This window comes from Ambystoma mexicanum, chromosome 7p (genome assembly GCF_040938575.1).
Source record: "Ambystoma mexicanum isolate Mex_15411 chromosome 7p, UKY_AmexF1_1, whole genome shotgun sequence".
In the NCBI taxonomy this organism is placed as follows: Eukaryota; Metazoa; Chordata; class Amphibia; order Caudata; family Ambystomatidae; genus Ambystoma; species Ambystoma mexicanum.
The window spans coordinates 69,624,841-69,644,611 of NC_090939.1; the positions used below are offsets into that span (position 1 = coordinate 69,624,841).

Below are 19,771 nucleotides of genomic sequence, written 5' to 3' on the forward strand. Positions count from 1 at the left end.
GAGTTTGAAGTCAAAAGCATCCTGGATTCCAAGATCTCCAAATCTAAACTATTTTACCTGATTGACTGGAAAGGCTACGGTCCCCAAGAAAGATCCTGGGAACCTGCAGAATATGTCCACGCGCCTCGTCTAATCAAAAGATTTCATCGAACATTTCCTAACAAGCCCAAACCCCCAGAGAAGCCCGGTTTGGGAGGGGCCTTGAGGGGGGGGTGCTGTCATGATCTCTGCTTCCAAAAGATCAGGACTTGCCCGACTCCCTTGGAAGCAGACCCATAACCCCGGTTCCGAGTGCCAGTCAGTCCCAATTGGGACCTTTTGGACCCTGTCCTGGCGCCAGTGGCACCAGGCTCATAAAGATGCCCAGTCCCAGCGCTGGAAGCGCCGGGCTCATAATGCTTGGGTGGACTTACCTGCAGCAGACCATGCTGCTTACTTACCTGCCAGTTGAACCCCTGATCCTCTTCTGTTTGGGACTACTTTTCCTGTTGGGTGGGGCAGGAGCCACTCCCTAGGTTCAGAACACTGGAACTCTTCTGGAAAGCAGGAACTCTTTTCTTACCTAGGTGTGGCTGTGGAAGGAGACACCTAAGCACTACAGGAGGCTATTTAAACCACACCCGATGGATGAATCTTGCTTTGTGTTATTCTGCATTCTCTGCAGCAGAACGCTCATCGTGTCTTATGCTTCTGATCCTGGGCCTAAGGGAACAAAGGCTTACCATCCTGGAATCCAGTCTTCAGCAGCACCTGTAAAGACAAAGAAAGAACAGGTTAGCACTACGGTCTTCAGTGGCAGCGCATCTCTTACCTGGTCCATCAGCTGTCACCAACGCCTCGCGCTGCATTCCGGCATCTGAAAGACAAAGGCTTACCTACTCTTCGCACGCTCCGGAGGCCTTCGGCGCTGCATCCCGCATCTGAAAGACAAAAGAAGGTGCGTTTAAAGACATTGGGCAACTTTATTACTCACGTGCCATTACTCCTTCCCACGCCGAATCCAGTGGGTATTCCAGCACCCTTCAGCTTCTCTAAAGCTCCGAACTTGTACCTGCAAGATAAAAGGGACAGTTAGTGCGCATCGTGAAGCAGGCTACAAGCGCTTACTTACGTGCTTCCAGGCGCTTCTATTCCTCACGCGGGTTCGATCCTCAACTCTCATCAGCCCGCCATCCGCCATCGCCGGAACCCTGCAAAACAAGAGATATCATTACAAAAGACTTTTAAGACGTTTGAAGTGCCCAGAACTTACCGTTCGTGCAGTTAACGATGGACAGCAGTCCTCTGAGGTCAAGAGGCCTGCACCCTTATCCAGTGAAGAAACTGGTTACGGCACCCTGTCCCGAGGCAGATGGAGAGCTCGGCGTTCACTTACCTAAGGTGAGGGCGTTAACCTTTGGGGTTCTACAGGAGAAGAGAAAGGGAAGAGGAGAGAGGCACCCAATAACCCCAGTTCATTAATCCCATATTTTCTATCTGCCGACATCTTACTCTTCGAGTCAGACATACAGTGCACAGAGGTCCAGCCCAAAGAGCCAACCGTGTGTTACACATCACCTTTGAAGATACGGCATTCACCCAGTCAAGACCGGCGCCTCTGCGGGAATCAGGTGAGCGTTACAGTAAGAGTGAGAATACCCTCAGGTTTTTCTTTTTTTTTTTTAATTATTTTTATTCCAAATTGGTTTAGTTGAAAAATCAACTTTTTCAATATTTCATATCAAGGTTGCATTTATTTTTTTTCCTTTTTTTACATAGTCATATGCATTAGATCGTACATTTCCATTATAATACAATTTACCTTTTAAAACCACATAAATCATTACTATTTTGATACAGAAGAGTTAAAATTTCATATAATATAATATTGTACAAAATCATCACATCAGTTAAAATATAGTAATAGTTGCATTAGTTTTCCGATAGATTCAATTCATTCAGATATTGTACCGTTGCTATAATAAGCGAGATATTTGATGTGTTGAATATCTCATACCATAATTGTTCTTTGGTAAGTAATACTTTGTTCAAAAAACTTAAATGTTTTATCCTTAAGTCAAGTAAAAAGGCACATTCCGAGATTAGGTGAAAGATAGATTATTCATTCATAGAGTTTTTGCAGAATCTACAGAGGGTGCTTAACATTGGGTCTTTGGAGTATTGAGCCAATTTGATCTTGGTTGGAAGTAGATTTAGTCTAAATCGTAAACAAATATCTTCATATGATCTATCTGGAAATGCTGAGATGTATTTCGGGATGTCGTTCAATGCTTTTACAATAAAGGGACCTGCTTTGAAGGCTGAATATTGGAGACATTTTTCCCTTGTGAGAATCCAATCTTATCTAAGTAGCTTGATTTTCGCTTTGTCTGGAAAGATAGCAAGGTCGTTGAAAGAAATGTCAGCTCTCGTGAGAGTCTTTTTACACTCATCAGCCCAAGAGGAGGTTGAGTTATTACCTGAGGATTTCATCATGTCTCTTACCGCCGGAAATACATTTTTAGCATTATCTGGAGTGAGAAGAGCTTTTCGATATAATGCTAACATTGCCCAAGAAACTACCGCAGCTAGGGAAGACAGCCCAAGTTCATATCGAATTATGGCTATTGGGTAACTTGGAGGGACCGGCAATATTGCTTTCCAGTATAAACCTTCAATATAGTCCCAATTTACTTGTTTGTTCATAATTTTGGTATGACTTCCATATGTTATTATGGGTACTGCTTTCTGTAAATAAAACATACGAGCAGGTATTAAAGAGAACCGACCATACTTTCTTTGTAGAGCTTTTGCTTGAATTGCTAGAAGTTTCATTCTATTAGAGATTTCATCTTTATAGGGGATGTCCGCTATGTTTGAATTGATATTGACTCCTAAATATTTATACTGATGTATTATATCAAGTGGGCAGTTGGAAATGTACCACTTAAATTTTATTATAGATTTTTTTGGAGAAGGTTGAACAATTAGAAATTTTGTTTTTTTAATATTGATTTCAAGTTTGTTTATTTCTGCGTATTGTGATAACGCATCCAATTTTCTCTGGAGCCCTATAGGGGTTTTGTCAAAAACAGCCATATCATCTGCGTATAATAAATAGGGTATTGTTAAAGATCCTAGCCGTGGGGAAAACGACTGCACGGTCACCATTTCTTTAAAAAAATCACTTATATAAAAGTTAAAAAGGAATGAAGCAAACGGACATCCCTGTTTTAAGGCTGTATTTGTTCTTATTGTGTCTGACAAAAGACTGTCGGTTGTAAGTTTTACTCTTACACTCGTGTTCGAATAAAACAATAAAATCAGGTTAAAAATGTGAGCAGGGCAGTTAGCATTAGATCGTTTTTCCAATAGCAAAGTGCGAGAGATGGAGTCGAACGCTTGTTTAAAATCGACTAGTGCAAGATACATTGGCTGTTTACTTTGAATGGTTTGGGCTTTCAATATGGCAATAATAATTAGATTTAGTGATGTACCTATACCTGGGACAAAGCCGGATTGATAATGGTCCATGAGATCTTGCTCGCAGAGCCATTTTGTAAAATCTTGCACCACAAGCCTTGCTAAAATTTTCCCTGGCACGTCTAAAAGTGCTATAGGGTGGTAGTTACATGGGGAAGATCTATCCCCGGATTTAAAAATCGGGATAATAATTGCCTTCTGCCATGATGGTGGAAATTTATTTTGGTTTGACATTTTTTTAAATCAAGTATAAAACATCAGCCCATGCTTCTGGGTTTTCCTTTAAAATAGCATTTGTTATCATGTCAGGACCGGGGGCACGTGAATTATTTAATTTTTTGATTATAATAATTATATCTTATTTATTTATTTAATGTGATACAGTCTATTTAATAAACTTTACACATATTAATAAGTAAACACATATATAAACCAAACTTCAATGAGCAGAATAATAACAATGTAACAATATGATAAATAATAAACCATTTTCACATATAAAATCACTCTAAAAGCTCAAATAGCATGTAAATAAGAGAAAAAGAAAAAAAAAAAAGTATAAAAAAGAAGACAGGACATATTTATACAATAACATCCACGATGCCCACTATAATATACGGATAGAAATTCAAGGCGGTAAACTATACTTAGTTCATTTCTCATAACTACAATACCAAGGGCACTCACAGCACAGCCGATTACCTCCTCCCAGGGCAGGGGCAGTGAATACTGTTTTAGAATACGAGTACTAATTTCAAATCTGAATATTCAATATTTCTTCTATCCTAGTCCAGATGTTGAAGAAAGCTAACATTACTCGCATACTCTCAGAATTCATGCAGTGGTGCCAGAATAATGATGTTCCAATTGATGCTAGATTATGGGAGAACTTCCCCAGGTGACGTTGAATTACACTGATCATAGTGCCACATTCTGTCAAAACTTGTCTTGCTGACTCTAATTCATTGCTTCCTTTACACAACCGACAGGTGCGTTGTTCCACTGGCAACTGCAATCTTCTGCCCGTGACAACAGGATAGGCAGTTGATCCATCCTTAATAGAAGAATAAATCGTCGCAGTTTTTTTGAGGGGCAGAGATTGAGATACCCTTGGGGTTGCAAGAATGAGTATAACCTGTATTGTACAAATGCGTAGCTTTTCAACGCGCTAAGGTGAGCGAAATTCTCTAACCAATCCCACATTTCTACCCGCTTGTCAAGTGCATTTCGAACCTGCTTAGAATATGGCCCTTCTCGCCAGGTCCATCCAATTGTAGCAAGAAGTTTTATCATCAACACAGATGGTGACTGAAGATTTTGTTTCTTGCACAATTCTTGGAAGATAGTAGTCAGGAGAGGGTTAGATGTTGTGCTACGCATTTTCAAGAAGTGCCCCAATCTCCTTTTCATGACGATAGCCTTCATAGAGGGTAGTCCTAATTCTAACCGAATAATTGCCATCGGAACTCCCGGGCCCAGGCCAAGTATACGACGCCAGAACCTCCCCTCGATGACTTGAAGCCAACTGAGATCTAAGTCCAGAAGAGATTCTAGACCATAAGTCATCATAGGGATAAATACCTGCGTGTATAATTGGCGCGTGCCCCAAAGCGTAAAACCTCCTTGCTTATTGGTAAAGTTGGCTATAAGAGATGTTACTTGAGCCGCTCGCATTGTACGTGAGAGCTTAAGTGCCACATATTCCCCATTGGGCTCAAAATCAATACCCAGATAGCGGTAGAGTGGGGCGTATGGGATCAAGTTATTATTCACCGTGAGGTTCACACGGGACACGCTTTTGCTGGAAAATCTCAATACCTTCGTTTTATCTAGGTTGATAATGAGACCATTGGATTCGGCGTACTCCCATAATGCAGTGGCTGATCTACGTAAGCCACTAATAGTGTGGTCAAAGATGACCAAATCATCAGCATATGCCATAACAGTGCAGGCAGAGTCCCCGATTTTAGGGGGGCAATTACGGGCAGAAGTTAGAGCAAGCACAATATCATGCACATAAAGATTGTACACTAGGGGGGCAGTCACACAGCCCTGTTTGACCCCCCTGTTTTGATGTACCTTGCTAGTCAGATGTCCCTCCTGGTCCAATTTTAACCTGACTGAAGTATTATGATGTAGCAATCTGAGAAAATATAGTACGCCAGCAGGGCAGCCTAGGGCAGCAAGTTTAGACCATAGGCGTTCTCTAGGTACTAGGTCAAAAGCTGCTTTAAAGTCGATGTAAAGTGCATACAGCGGTGGCTCATCTCTTTTACGGGCTCTTGCTCTCAATAGGTTCATTACCATCAAATTATACCCGGTGGAGTAGCCTTTTCTAAAACCACATTGGAATTTAGATAGTATATAGGCCTCGTCTACCCATGTCTGAAGGTCCTTGAGCAACAGGGCGGCAAACAATTTGCCTGTCGTGTCCAGCATAGAAAGGAGTCTATAATTATTCGGGTCTAGCCGATTTCCCTTTTTAAATACCGGAATCAGCACGGCTGTTTGCCACGACTTAGGTATCTCCCCCTGGCTCAAAATTTTCTCAAACATAATTGCCAACAATCCTGCCCAAAACTCAGGTTGGGCTTTGATAACTATATTGGCTAGGCCATAAGGGCCGGGGGCTCTAGAGGATTTTAGAGTTTTTATCTTACAGAGTATCGCTGTGTATGACATATCAAATGATATACTAGGTCTTGGAGCAAGCGGTGGAAACCTCTCCTCTGTCTGCACGATGGCATTACGATTCCGCAAGAAATCCTCCCATTCCTTTGCACCGATGGGATTTACCAATTGCCCCTTAACTGTTTCCCTAGCTTCACCCAGGAGTGCCCAAATGCTACGTGTGTTTTTCGAGCAGATGGTGTATATCAATTTCTGATATGCCAGAGATCTTTCGGTAAGCCGTAGCTTTTTGATATTGGCTCTATATTTATTTTTGCATTTCCTAACAGCCACCCTAAGATTTTCTATAGGTTCGCTCCTTTTCTTGATCGTGCGCAGCTCCCTTCTAAGTTCCCTCTTAGTGTCTCTGATCTTTTTATTAAACGGGAGTATCCCACCCTCTGGTCTAGTCATACTCCGATTGGGGGCTGAGGCATGGGTATTAGAAAAGACACTGATCCAAGTTTCTATAGCTTCAATAGACATATCGTTGAAGTTGGGTATTTGGGGCCAGTTTTCAATATTTAGTGCTTCTGATGCCAAGTGTATGTTCTTGGCCGTCCACCTAATACTAGAGCCCGCTTTGTTTACCCGAATTGTACCCATATTGCTCTTTTCTGGATTAGTATGGGAAATATTTAACACACACTGAAGTGCAGCGTGGTCACTCCATTCATTTAAGGATACCGTTAGGTCAACAACACAAAGCAACATTTTAGGGCACACAAATATGTAGTCAATTATACTGGAAGAAGACCCATTAGCCCACGTTTGTTTCCCTGGATGGTCACTATCAGTGTAATTATATCCAAAAGGTCAAAATCCAACGATTTGGTGACAAGACCACTTTGATTTTTAGAAGAATGATCTTCTTGCGGTTTAAGAGATTCTCGTAGTGTTTTACCCATGTCCTTTGGTCAATGCAATTTAATAAAATAGATTTTTCAGCTGTTTTTTCTGATCTATTTATTAGTTTCCATATTTCACCTGCTTTTTTGGTAAGAAGAGCTTTTAGCATTGCTTCAGCGTTGTTCTGTTTTGTTGACGCTATTATTTGCTTAATTTGATTTCTATATTTGTTTTTTATTTTTTGTTTTAATGTTTTATTATCCTGTACCGGTAGTGATCTTATATCACGCCTTAGTTTTGCTCTAAGAGAAATTATATCATGGTTCCATTTATGTTTATGAGCAAAGCTCGGCTTGGCATATTTAGTGCTCGATTCAAGGATAATCTGAATTAAATCATTGTAGTATATGTGGTCCATCTCCTCTTGTTTTTGATGCAAGAGTTGTGTTAAGTAGTTTATGCGAGATGGGGGTCCACCAAATTCTTGTCCTTGCATTGTTAATTTCAATTGGGACTCTATAGTATTCAGTATTTATTTTAGAGTGTGGTCTCCAAAAAGTTAGCACCAAATTATGATCGCTCGACGTGGTTTGAATAATTTGGAAATTCATTATTGTTTTAGTTGAATTATTTGAGATAAAGACATAATCTAGAATTGATTGAAGGTTGCCTCTTGTCCAAGTTGGTCTCGGAGGTACATCCATAGGGAATGTGCCATTTAATAATGTAAAATTTCTGGTTTTCATTAGGGATAGCCATTTGCCTGATCTTGTGTTACTTAGTTTTTCAAAGGACTGTAGCAGATTCATATTGAAGTCGCCAGCAATTATTGTGTTGGTTATATCAGGTTCAAGAAGAATTTGGTCAAGAATATACTCAATTTTATCAGCAAATTTGAGAGCAGCCACAGATGCTGGATTCCAGTATATATTTATGACCGCAGTTTTAGGAAAAAAAGGATGATCTTTATTATCAGTCGTAATTATGACTGGTTGGATACCAGGATCTGGGCTTTTCCATGCAGTAATGGATAGCTGAGAGTCAATTCTTACTGCTATAAGAAGGCCCGCTGCAGGTCTTCCCTTTGCTGGTTTAGAAGCATTAATTGCTACAAGTTGATGGTCCGGCCAAAGGGGAGTGCTGGACATCCATGTCTCTTGTAACAAAATGACGTCATAATTGTTAAGTAAAAGTGATGATAGGTGGGAAAACACACGAGTATTCCAAGAAATAAGGGTGCATTGGTGTTGGGGAACCCTATCTTGCTAGTGATTATCTTTTTCAAGGGATATAGCAGAGGAACTCCATGTCCATTTGGATTGTTGCGTGGGTGGTTGTATTTTGGTGGTTGTATTGCAATTGGAGCATGAGGGATTCGAAGTGGAGTGAGGAGGGAATTGATTTTTTGTTCCTGGTAAGTTCTGTTGATCGAGAGTCGGAGGAGATATAAGTTCAAGTAGAAAGCCTTTTTCAAATAGTAACTGCCTTTGATCCCAGACGTAATTTTTTACAATTAAAGATCGAATTTTGACATCAACAATGTCTTGATGGGCTGGGATAGGATAGGAAACACCATCAATATCCTCTGAGTTAATGTGTTTTAACTGTGGTAAGGAGTGAAATATTGTTAAAATAGTAGTGCTATTTGGGAAGGGATCAGAAAATATTCTATCAATCATAGTGAGCCTGAGTGTTTCATTTGATAGAACTTTGGAAAGCCATTCTTCCTCATGAAAAAATTCCACATCAGGAGAGTTGAAATCAGACGGGTCACCAGAGACTGGTAAATTGATGGGAACTCCCACGTTTGCAGTTTCTGTGGAAGAGAGAGACAGTGGTTCATTCAGAGCAGTGTGCTCTTGGTCTCTCACAGGGAAGTCTTTAGGAAAAAGCACTCTCTTCACCAGTTTTTTTCTTTTTTGTTCAAGGGTCATAAATGGATTTGCATCATGATCCAATACGATGCAGAACATTGGATCTCGAGGTAAAGCTCTTGCTCTATCCTGATGGAGGCTTTGGTGCACCGTTTCTATGACAGAAATGTTATTTGAGTAAACCGATAAATTCATTAGGTCATCATTTGTTGAATCCTTGTTTAAAGATTCTACAACACTTGAGGATGGTACAGGCTCAATACAAGGAGATATAGAAACAAGCTTCTTACCTGCGAGAGACATCACACCATCCGAGGGCAGCTCGGGGGCCAAGGTGTGCTCTTTTGAAAAAAGAGCAGGAATTACTTGGTCTGAGGACGGAATAGGCTGCAGATTTTGTTCAGATGGTAAGGAGATATTATCTACAAACATTTTGGCTTTAGAAGCAGCTAGTTTGTTTTTTTTAGTCAAGGTTTGATTCTTGTTTTTTTTTTTTGATTGCAGATTTTCCAATACCTGGTCTGGAACGGTATTCAGACTTTGCAATATTGTTGACTTATTATGTTTTTTGCGTTTTCGTCTCTTATTCTGTAAGCGACAATTGAAGATCTCATAGACTGGACTTTGATCTGGTGGAAGGGAAGGCGTTGATTCAGGCTCAGTGCATAGTTCCACCTCTGCGACAGAAAATGACTCGGGTGGACCTGAAATCGCAGGGATTGGAATTTGGGTCGCGTACCCAGGAGCCTCCTCAACAGGCATGATGTCTCTCTCAGAGGAAGGGATAGCACTTTTAGTGTTTAATTCTGCTTTCACAAATGCCGGAAAATGTATTGCCAGCCAATCAATTTTGCTAATTAAGTTATTTAGCAGAGCTTCCTGAGAACATACATGGAAGTCTAGGAGTTCAAAGAGTTTGGTAAGTGAGAGAATCGAGGTGTTTATGGCCATGAGGGCAGGTTCTACAGCAGAGTTGGGGAATGAAGGAAAACCAAAGGATGGGCAAGGATTGGTTTAACAAATGATGGGACTTTGGAGTTGATTGATAGAGCAGACTCCGGAGAGAAGATGATGTCGTTAGGGCAATCAGTTGGAAACATTTCAGGGGAGTTAGACAGCCTCGAGTCAGCAAGATCATTCAGTGTAACTTTTTTTGTGGTATGAAAGAGGTGCCACAATTTACCGAGGGGGGATATTGCATTGAATGTGCAATTGGACCAATGGGAGGGGGACTTAGAGTATTTTTTCAGGTTTTTTTTTTGTCATTTCTTTTTTTTTTCTCATTTGGGTCAATATTATGAAAGGCAGAGGTAAGAGATCCACCGTTCGGCCTGTTCACTACCTCTGAATAAAGAGATGGATGATGAGGTTTTGAAACATGTGCTGGAATGAGTAGAGACTCAGTAGCAAGGCATGAGTGTAAAAGGCTTGTTCATCAAAAGAAGGGTGTTGGGTCTCATAACACTCTTGCATGGTTTTGTCAGACATGCAGATCACAGAGGGGAACTCAACTAATTTTTCGGTATGGATAGTGGTGGACTTTGAGGTCTCCTCTGTAGGAAGGGTCAATGCTGGAGAACAGTTAGAGGCTGACCGGCCCCCGCAGGGGGCGCTAGAGGGACAGCCTACATAGCGGGCTGTCCCCTCTGGCCACCCCCTTCCGGTTGCTGGGCATGCCTCTCCTCTTCCTCCCACCTCAGCGAGGCGGAAGAGGTGTCCCCGGGGACCTGGCTTCCGGTCAGATCTCCCCGGGGACACTTATAAGGGCGGGAGCGGCAGGCCATCAGTCTTTTGCCCTGCAGCTCCCGCCTAGTGTTAATCAACGGAGTTGGTAAGTATCGGGGGGAGGGGAGAAGGGTCTGCTCGCTGGCCGCCGCGCCAGCTGGAGCGGACCCGAGGAATGCAGTATCTGCTGATGCATACGCCGTTCAGCGCTGGGGCCGACCGTCATTCATCCCCCCCTTCACAATCTCCTTTTGTTTTTAAATTATGGATTGCGTGGGGGGGACGCGCCGAACTGGGGAGGTCAACCGTGTTGCCTTAGGTAATCCAGGGCCGCCGAGTGCTGCATAGCCGATCGCGTGGCACAGGCTGTAATTGTTGTAGCTAGTATGGAAAGGGTCGCGGGTTCGCGTCTGTCCCCTGATTTTTAAATTAATTAATACCAGGGCCGCCGTGCCTCGTATTACACAAAGGAATTTTTACCACAAAGGAATTTGTGGCGTTTGGGTTTGTACTAGGGCCGCAGTTAATATCAGGGCCTCCGTGCCTCGTGTGTTCGTAATGATTTTTTACCACGAAGTCATTTTTATGGAGGGTTCGGTCTGCATTAGGGCCATCGTCCTGCAGTTCTGTGCCTCGGAAAGCAGATTTATATGTTCCCAATTTTATGTTTGTTTAGCACAGCCACCAGTGGCTCAAGTGGTAAGGGCTTGGACTTGTTATGCTGGAGACCCGAGTTCTAATGCAAGGTGCGGAGTCTCCTGGGCACGTTCGTTTTTATTATGGCGCGCCGCTGTTTATGTTTGTATCATGGCCGCAGTGAATATTAGCGCCGCATGCATGTATCAGGGCCGCCGTGCCTCATGTGCCACCAGGAAAGGTTTTATCTAAAAGAAAGTTTTGGGGCATGTTCTGGCTGTTATGGGATGGCTTTCGAACCGGGGGATGTTAACAGGGCCGCCGTGCAGCAGGGTAATGAAGATGCCTTACATGGCCGGCTCTTTGTATTATTAAGGCGCTGTGCCGCGTTTATATTCAAGAGCCACACGTATCGGGTCTGTTGAAGTAGCTGCATGGGTCTGTTGTTGTAAAGATAGATTATGTAGGAGCCGGTCGAGTGGCATAAGGAGTAGAGCACCCGCTTTGTTTATATTAAGACCGCATTGCCGCAGTGAGTATCAGGGCCTCCGTGCCTCAGGTGTCCACGAAGGAATTTTGATGGCGTGTTCTTTTGTATTATGGCCACCGTGCCGCAGTGATGTGCTGCAGTTATGTGCCTCGGGTACTAAAGCCTCCAGTGGCTCAGGTGGTAAGTCCTTGGTCTTTGAGTGCTGAGGACCTGAGTTCTAATCCCCTGTCTGCTATCTCCAGGGGATGTATTGCCGATTATTATGTTCCGCATTTTGTTTTTGTGCCGCGTTGTTCTGTTTATATTATGGCGCGCCGCATTTTCTGTTTGTATCAGCGCCGCATGCATTTATCAGGGCCACCGTGCCTCGTGTATCCACTGGGGAAGGTTTAACGGATAGGATCTCCGTAGCCCAGTGGTTAGCTCTTCGCTTTAAGGCATGTTCTGTCTTTATTGGCCGCCGTGCCGCATTTGTGTGCCTCATGCGTTTGTGCCGCGTTTATTTCAAGGCCGATTTTTATGTGGTTTCTGTTCATAGGATGGCCTTCGAACTGCTGGGATGTTAACAGGGCCGCCGTGCATCAGGGTAGTAATGATGCCTTACATGACCGGCTCTTTTTATATAAGGCGCCGTGCCGCGTTTAATTTCGTGAACAAAGAATTTCTGGTGTTTGAAGTAGCTTCTTGGTCTGTTCTACGAGCTAGATCTGTAGGAGCTGGTCGAGTGGCACAGCGAGTAGAGCGCTCGCTTTGATATCCGTGCAGAGCCTGCTTACGCAGGTTCGAATCCCGGTGGGCCAAACTCAGACTTTTGCATCCCGGCGGGCCAAACTCAGACTTTTGCATCCTCCGATACCCAGAAGGTTCATAGCACTATAATAGTCCCAAAAATATTAGTATCTAACCGGACGAGTGGCACAGCGAGTAGAGCAATGCTTTGTGACATCCATGCCAGAGTGGTTCCGATCCCGGCGGGGCAGCCATTTGTCCTTCCGGGCTCGATGGAGGAGCGCCACACACCGTGGGTAGTGGTGGGACAGCGCACAAAGATCCGAGGGTTCACAGCACCATAGAAGTGCGAAATTATTATTATCTAAATTGGTTGGGGGTTCGAACCAAACCGCAGCGCTCTGTACAGGGGGGTTTGTAGCCTTTACAAGCGCCAATTGTCTCGCCTGTCTAGTAAACAGGAGATCCTGAGTTCGGTTCTCAGCAGTCCCCGCTTCTTTATTAGCAAAGCCGCCAGTGGCTTAAGCGGTAAGGGCTTGGGCTTGTAATGCCGGGAGACCTGTGTTCTAATCCAATGTCCGGAACCTAAGGGGCATGTTAAAAAGCTCATAATTTTTCATATTGTACGATAACTGTGGGGCCGCGGCGCCAGTCGTACGCACGTTTCTTTTGCGAGATTTTAATATTCTGGCACGCATATATCTTAAAATGTTTAAGAGGCCGCCGCGCCACGTGCAATGAAATGCTGGTGTTTGGTTGTAGTTGGTCATACGATAGTTGTGGCCGACGCGCCACTTTTAATAAAATGCGGGTTGTAGTTTATATAACATACGATAGTTGGGGCCGCCGTGCCACTGGTAATTATTGCGGTGCAAACCCGTCTGTTTTCGTTGTAGGCCGTGGAGCTTATTTGAATGTTTAGGTGCGTACATATTTCAAACTGTTGGCGCTGCCTCCGCGCCACGTGTCATGGGATGCTGGGTGTGTGTTGAATCTACGATCGTTCGTTAATGATTGCTGTACAGCCGCGGTGCAAACCTGTCCCTTTAGGGGTGGTAAGATGTGGTGCAATTTTCAATGTTTAGGCACCACGGGGCCGCCGCCACGTGCAATGAAATGGGCGTTATGGTTTATCTGACATTTTATCTTTTCTTGGCTGCCGCGCCACTTGTAACGCTCGCCGTGGGACATGTCGGTGGGTTTGGCATGCGTTTATTATTCCGCGCCGTTGTGAAGGATAAAGAGTTTTTAAAGTGGATTCATTTATTTGGCGTATGTTATTGGTCCATCTGTTTCGAGTGAGGAATACAGGGTGGGGGCGTTAACTGGGATTACACGATGATGCAAGCCAGAAGGGAAGCTCAGTGGGTGCAGCGCTTGCTGAGGCGACCTGTAGGTTCTCTACAGGTCGCAGATTTGAAACCCGAGCAAGCCCGAGGCTGCCTTTCACCCTCACGAGGTGGATGAATAAGGACCACCTTTGGTTGGGGGAGGTATAAACGAGGCCTCACGCCTCGCGTTTAGCACATGTTTGGTTATGTGTGGCTTTATATCAGTGTGCCATATAATTCAGCCACTTTCCTTGTCTGGCCACGATTGCGGAATGTTAACCAGTGTGTGGCGCTGCATTGCTATGTATGCCCACTACCCTCTTTCAACAATGGGACAAGCACCGTGCATCGGTATATTTCAACCACGCCGCAAGGGTGAATGGTTGGTGTTATGCCCTCATGCTGCATCGGTCAGAGACACTGGGTTCAAATAAAAAACCGTCATTGCATGGACGATTGTGTGTTACTGCTTTGGAGTGCCATGCAAGGGTGTCTTAGCCGCTCATTACAGGCACATTGTCCCGAGCACCGCAGAAGGGAGTGCAATTTCCAAGCATGTTAGACTGGTGTCCTAAGTGTGGCTTTACTTGGGCAATGTCTCATATTTCAGCGCAATTTCCTTGTCGGGTCGTGAGTACGCTGTATTGCTAACTATGCCACCCCGCCACCCAGACAATGCCGTCTGTCAGGCATAAGTTTACCATGTTGCCCCATGGTTCCCTGCTCTCCGGGTAAGGCTGCATCGATCGGTGGGGCTCTAACTGCCATTGATGTGGGGTGGATACTGGAAAGGTTTGCCACATGGGCATAGGTGGGGCAAGTTAGCTTATGTTTCCTTCCTTCGTTTACTTTCCTTCGTTTACTTTCGGCTGTAGCCCCAGCTTTCAAAAGAGATGGAAGTGGAATTTATAATGTAAGGTGGAACGAATGGATCTCAGAGCTGCCGCCATAAAGCATAAGTTTAAGGTCAAAGATTAGGAACCTTTTGTGGGATAATACGGTTTCAGGCTTCAAGGCTGAAAGACAATGGATGCCGGCAGGGACAAACTCATCCTTTTTATCCTTCCGAGGTCGATAAATGAGCACCACACACTGGGCAATAATAAGCAGCGCTCAGATACCGGAGGGTTTGTAACGCTATATAAAATGCTAAATTAATTTATTTTGAGGGTGCAGCCACAGTGGTTTATGGTGCGGCACAGATTTTTCGGGACCATTTGGTGCAGCACCGAGGTTCACAACCTTGTGCGGCAGTCACTGTTGATGTTCATGAAGCGATTGTTTTGTTAGGAGAAAAGGGACCAGTCAGCAGCCTGTCGCCTAGGACACCATTTTTAGGTTCGGCGTCCTCTTGGTCTTTGTAAATTCAAGGGGTTTACGATTTCACTTTGGCTGGTGGCCAAGCTGCCAGGTATTATGGCTGAACAATGTAGTTCAGGCAGGCTGGTCGCCTTACTGGTCGGCTGGTGGGATTAAACAATGATGGTGTTAGGTGCTCATAAAGGGAGTTGCAAGAAGGGCAGAACAAAAAACATAATGGTCCTAGAGATGTTCCCCATTGTAGTCGCATTGTTGTTGTGGCCTAGGATTCACAAGAGGGTTCGTTTTGGTCCGACAACAATACAGTAGTCCAGGCCATTAACTTACAGTCTGCTTCTTGCCCAGCAATGTTGAGCTTGCTCAGAAAACTGGTGGAAGTATGTTTATATCATAACATTGAATTTAGGGCTCGACATGTGCCGGGCACTGCAAATGTTGCTGCTGACGCTCTTTCTCGCTTTCAGTGGTCCAAGTTCCGGAATGCCCACCCGGAGGGCAAGCTTGAGGGAGCACAGTTCAAAAAGGAATGGTGGCAGTTGGTGGTGTGGACAGGGCACTCGCAGAGTGAGTGAGCGCTCACTCACGCCCGGATTAAGATGCAGATACCAGCAAGGTATGGTAAGTTCAAGAGGTGATTTCTTATCTACAGTGTGAAAAACAGACCGCGGAGGAACAGGTACGCACTTTAGTGGTTTGGGCGCACTCAGAAGGATTGTCAAAGAGTTGGGCGGCGTCGCACCTGGCGGCGGTTGCCTTCCACTCCAAGATTGGAGGGGAGGGGTGATCCCACAAAGGGGTTTTTGGTGCGCTCGGCATTGAAAGGCTGGGCCCGTTCGGAGCCAAGGTCTGAGGACGTGCGCAAACCAATTGACTTTGGGTTAATGGTGAGGTTGTTGGCCATATTACCTAGCATATGCTTCGGCGAATACGAAACGGCTCTATTCAGGTTGCCGTTCGCATGGGCCTTTTTTGGGGCCTTTAGGATTAGTGAGCTAGTTTCTGCATCCAAGAAAGACACATCTGGGGGGGACATTGCTTTGGGTGATGTATCCCTGTTCCACAAAGACTCAGGTGAAGGGGTCAGTATATGGTTGAGGAAAAGCAAGACGGATCAGCAGGGAAAAGGTTTTCACATATGCCTACATGGGACCCCCCCCTGGCGGATTGCTGCCCTGGGCACCTTTTCTAGAGGTTTATACAAATAAGAGCTTCAAGCGCTGGCCCCCTGCTAACCCACGCCGACACTTCCCCCCTCTCTGTATTTCAATTTCGCAAGGTGCTGACAATGGCCTTGAAGGCCTTGGGAATTCAGGGGGAGGGGTTGTCTACCCATAGTTTCAGGATAGGCGCAGCTACCACTGCCTTTCAGCAGGGCATGTCTCCACGGGCGATCATGAAGGTGGGGAGGTGGGAGTCGGGCCGTTATCGATTGTATGTCCGCCCCCAGCACAGTGCATTCCCAGAAGAATACTAGATACCAAGAGCACTCAAGGGCCGGGCTGGGTAGTTGGGCGGGTTGGATCCTGGGGGATCAAAAAAAAAAAAAAAAAAAAAAAAAAAAAAAACTTATGGTGCGGTACGTTTTTTCCCCGCAGATGACGCAGTGTGGTTGATCGGCCACTCATTTGTGACACGTGTAAAAAAAAAAAAAAAAAAAAAAAAAAAAAAAAAGCTAAGCAATGGACGATCGGCCACAACCTGGGATTCAAGGGTACCGAGGGTGTGTGTGGCCGGCACTCCTGGAATGAGGTGGCATTCCTTGCTGCCTGCTATTCGCTGGGGACTCCAGGGGAGGCGGGCACCAAGGCGGTTAAGTCATTTGGGGGGCAACAATCCGGCCAAGTTAGGTCGCGGACGTTTGCCCACACAAATACAGGTGACGTGGCGCACGAGTTACCTGGTGTGAATCCCCACCCACCCACGCCTGATAAGTAAAGTCTTGGGGCAAACAAATCAAAGGTCGGTAAGATTTTGAGTGTAACCAAAAGCGTTGTCAGCCTATGCCAGTGGCATATATGGGACAGTGTCCTACTAGTAGTAACCAGTGTTCTCCGGGTAGTACCCAGAAGCGTTGTCAGCTTGTGCCAGTGGCATATATGGGACAGTGTCCTACTGGTAGTAACCAGTGTTCTCCTGGTAGTAGCCGCCTGGTGAGCTAAGGAGGGCTGGTTGCAGTAAACCAATGGTGAGTATGGTAACAATGTAGATTTTAGGAAAGTTTTAAGGAGAAGTAAGGTCCTAAGGTTTGGGGGCATTGATGGCAGCGGGAGCCACCATCAAAGCGTGGCGGAGTATCGGGGCGGTCCTAGCCAATGAGGGACTTCACGCTGCAGCTGCAGCGGCTCGGGATTGGCCGGGCTCGAGCCGATCCCTCGACGGGCACTGACTCCCTTACTTAGGCCTTTAGGCCAACAATCTCCTGGTCAGTGCCCCTGAGTGTCCTGCTGGTAGTACCAGTGTAGCTGGAATAACCAGCAGTTTTTGTCAGTTTGGCCAGTGGCTAAAGAGGTGACATGGTTCACCCGTATCTGACTGTTTGGCCAGTGGCTAAAGAGGTGACATGGTTCACCCGTATCTGACTGTTTTTTGTGATGTGGCTGGGACCGTCCCAAGTTGTCTTGCTCCAAATAAACTGTGACCTTGTGTTTTCCAAAGAACTTTAAAAAAGTTGTCTGTGTATTCATTTCAATGTACTATTATTCTGACCTAAGGAGGTGGGGGTGTCCAATGGGGATCTCCCCGCTAAGAGGCTGACCGGCCCCCGCAGGGGGCGCTAGAGGGACAGCCTACATAGCGGGCTGTCCCCTCTGGCCACCCCCTTCCGGTTGCTGGGCATGCCTCTCCTCTTCCTCCCACCTCAGCGAGGCGGAAGAGGTGTCCCCGGGGACCTGGCTTCCGGTCAGATCTCCCCGGGGACACTTATAAGGGCGGGAGCGGCAGGCCATCAGTCTTTTGCCCTGCAGCTCCCGCCTAGTGTTAATCCCCACCCACCCACGCCTGATAGTAAAGTCTTGGGGCAAACAAGTCGAAGGTCGGTAAGATTTGGAGTGTAACCAAAAGCGCTGTCAGCCTGTGCCAGTGGCATATATGGGACAGTGTCCTACTGGTAGTAATCAGTGTTCTCCTGGTAGTAACCAGAAGCGTTGTCAGCTTGTGCCAGTGGCATATATGGGACAGTGTCCTACTGGTAGTAACTGGGAGTTAATACGTGCAGACCGGTGGTAGAGTAGGATCAGGGTGAGGCTTTCGCATCATCAATAGGAGTGATAAGGTGAACAGAGTTAATTAGTGATAAGATAAGTTTAGTGTGTTGTATGAGTTGTTCCTAATTCTCTTCTCTTGTTACAGGCGGAGTATCGGGGCGGTCCTAGCCAATGAGGGACTTCACGCTGCAGCTGCAGCGGCTCGGGATTGGCCGGGCTCGAGCCGATCCCTCGACGGGCACTGACTCCCTTACTTAGGCCTTTAGGCCAACAATCTCCTGGTCAGTGCCCCTGAGTGTCCTGCTGGTAGTACCAGTGTAGCTGGAATAACCAGCAGTTTTTGTCAGTTTGGCCAGTGGCTAAAGAGGTGACATGGTTCACCCGTATCTGACTGTTTGGCCAGTGGCTAAAGAGGTGACATGGTTCACCCGTATCTGACTGTTTTTTGTGATGTGGCTGGGACCGTCCCAAGTTGTCTTGCTCCAAATAAACTGTGACCTTGTGTTTTCCAAAGAACTTTAAAAAAGTTGTCTGTGTATTCATTTCAATGTACTATTATTCTGACCTAAGGAGGTGGGGGTGTCCAATGGGGATCTCCCCGCTAAGTCATCTTTGCAAGGCTCTGAATCGAAGAGCTTCCAGCCATTGCAGAGATTTGAAGGCCCGGACGTGTGTGAACAGGGAAGCGGGGGGGGGGGGGGGGGCATAGCAGGGAGGGGGATGGGGCATTCCAGCGGTTAACCTGAACATATTGGGGGTAGTATTGCTAGCTGAGTACACGTTGTTTAGTTTAGTCAGCTATATGCCAGTTATTCTCAGGTTACACGTTATATCTAGGTTTCCCACTTAGTTGTTCAGAGCCATAGCTGGAGTTATGGTTAAGCCGTAGTTTGTTTAGCCCAACTGGGCTTTTCCGCACGGCACGTCACCACAGTCGCACAAGGAGGGAGCCGTATCAGTTACTTATCTGTGCGTCGGCAGTGTGGATTAAGAGCCCAGTGAGCTACGAGCCGCTACACGGCTTCCGAGGCTGCTCCACAGCAACAAAGGAGCTTGTAGAGTGGTAAAGCTCACGGTTCGGGGCTTCAAAACACAGGGTGGACAGGGGGCTAAAGTGGATAGCACGGTAGATAAGGCATTTATTAAATAGATGACACTGCAGGAGTATGGGCTGCACGTGGGGGAAGGGCTCACCAGTGGCCACGTTGGTGTAACACACAAGGCAAAAGCAGGGAACAGCGAAAAAAAAAATAAGACTAAATGGGGGCAGAATGCTACAGCAAAACCGCAACACCGCGGACAGCCGACAGTACTTACGAGTACTGGCTGCTTGGCTTTAAAGTCACGCAAGGCTGGGGGCGTGGCTACTGCTAAACTTAAGAAAATAAACAGGAATTAGCAGCTGTAACGCGCTATATGCGTGTTATATGTCCATATAGGTCCAATCAGGGTGGATATATATACCCAAAGCAAGTCCATATG

At 45.6% G+C, this 19,771-nt stretch overlaps 1 protein-coding gene and 1 long non-coding RNA gene across 4 annotated transcripts in view; both read left to right on the forward strand.

Moving 5' to 3' along the window:
• CFAP44 (cilia and flagella associated protein 44) overlaps positions 1 to 19,771 on the forward strand; it is a 1,393,686-nt gene that overhangs the window by 1,049,011 nt on the left and 324,904 nt on the right. The window lies entirely within an intron of this gene.
• Positions 15,567 to 18,805, forward strand: LOC138525700 (uncharacterized). The gene is made up of 2 exons (XR_011283410.1): positions 15,567 to 15,704; positions 18,435 to 18,805. It is a non-coding gene; the product is annotated as an uncharacterized lncRNA (long non-coding RNA).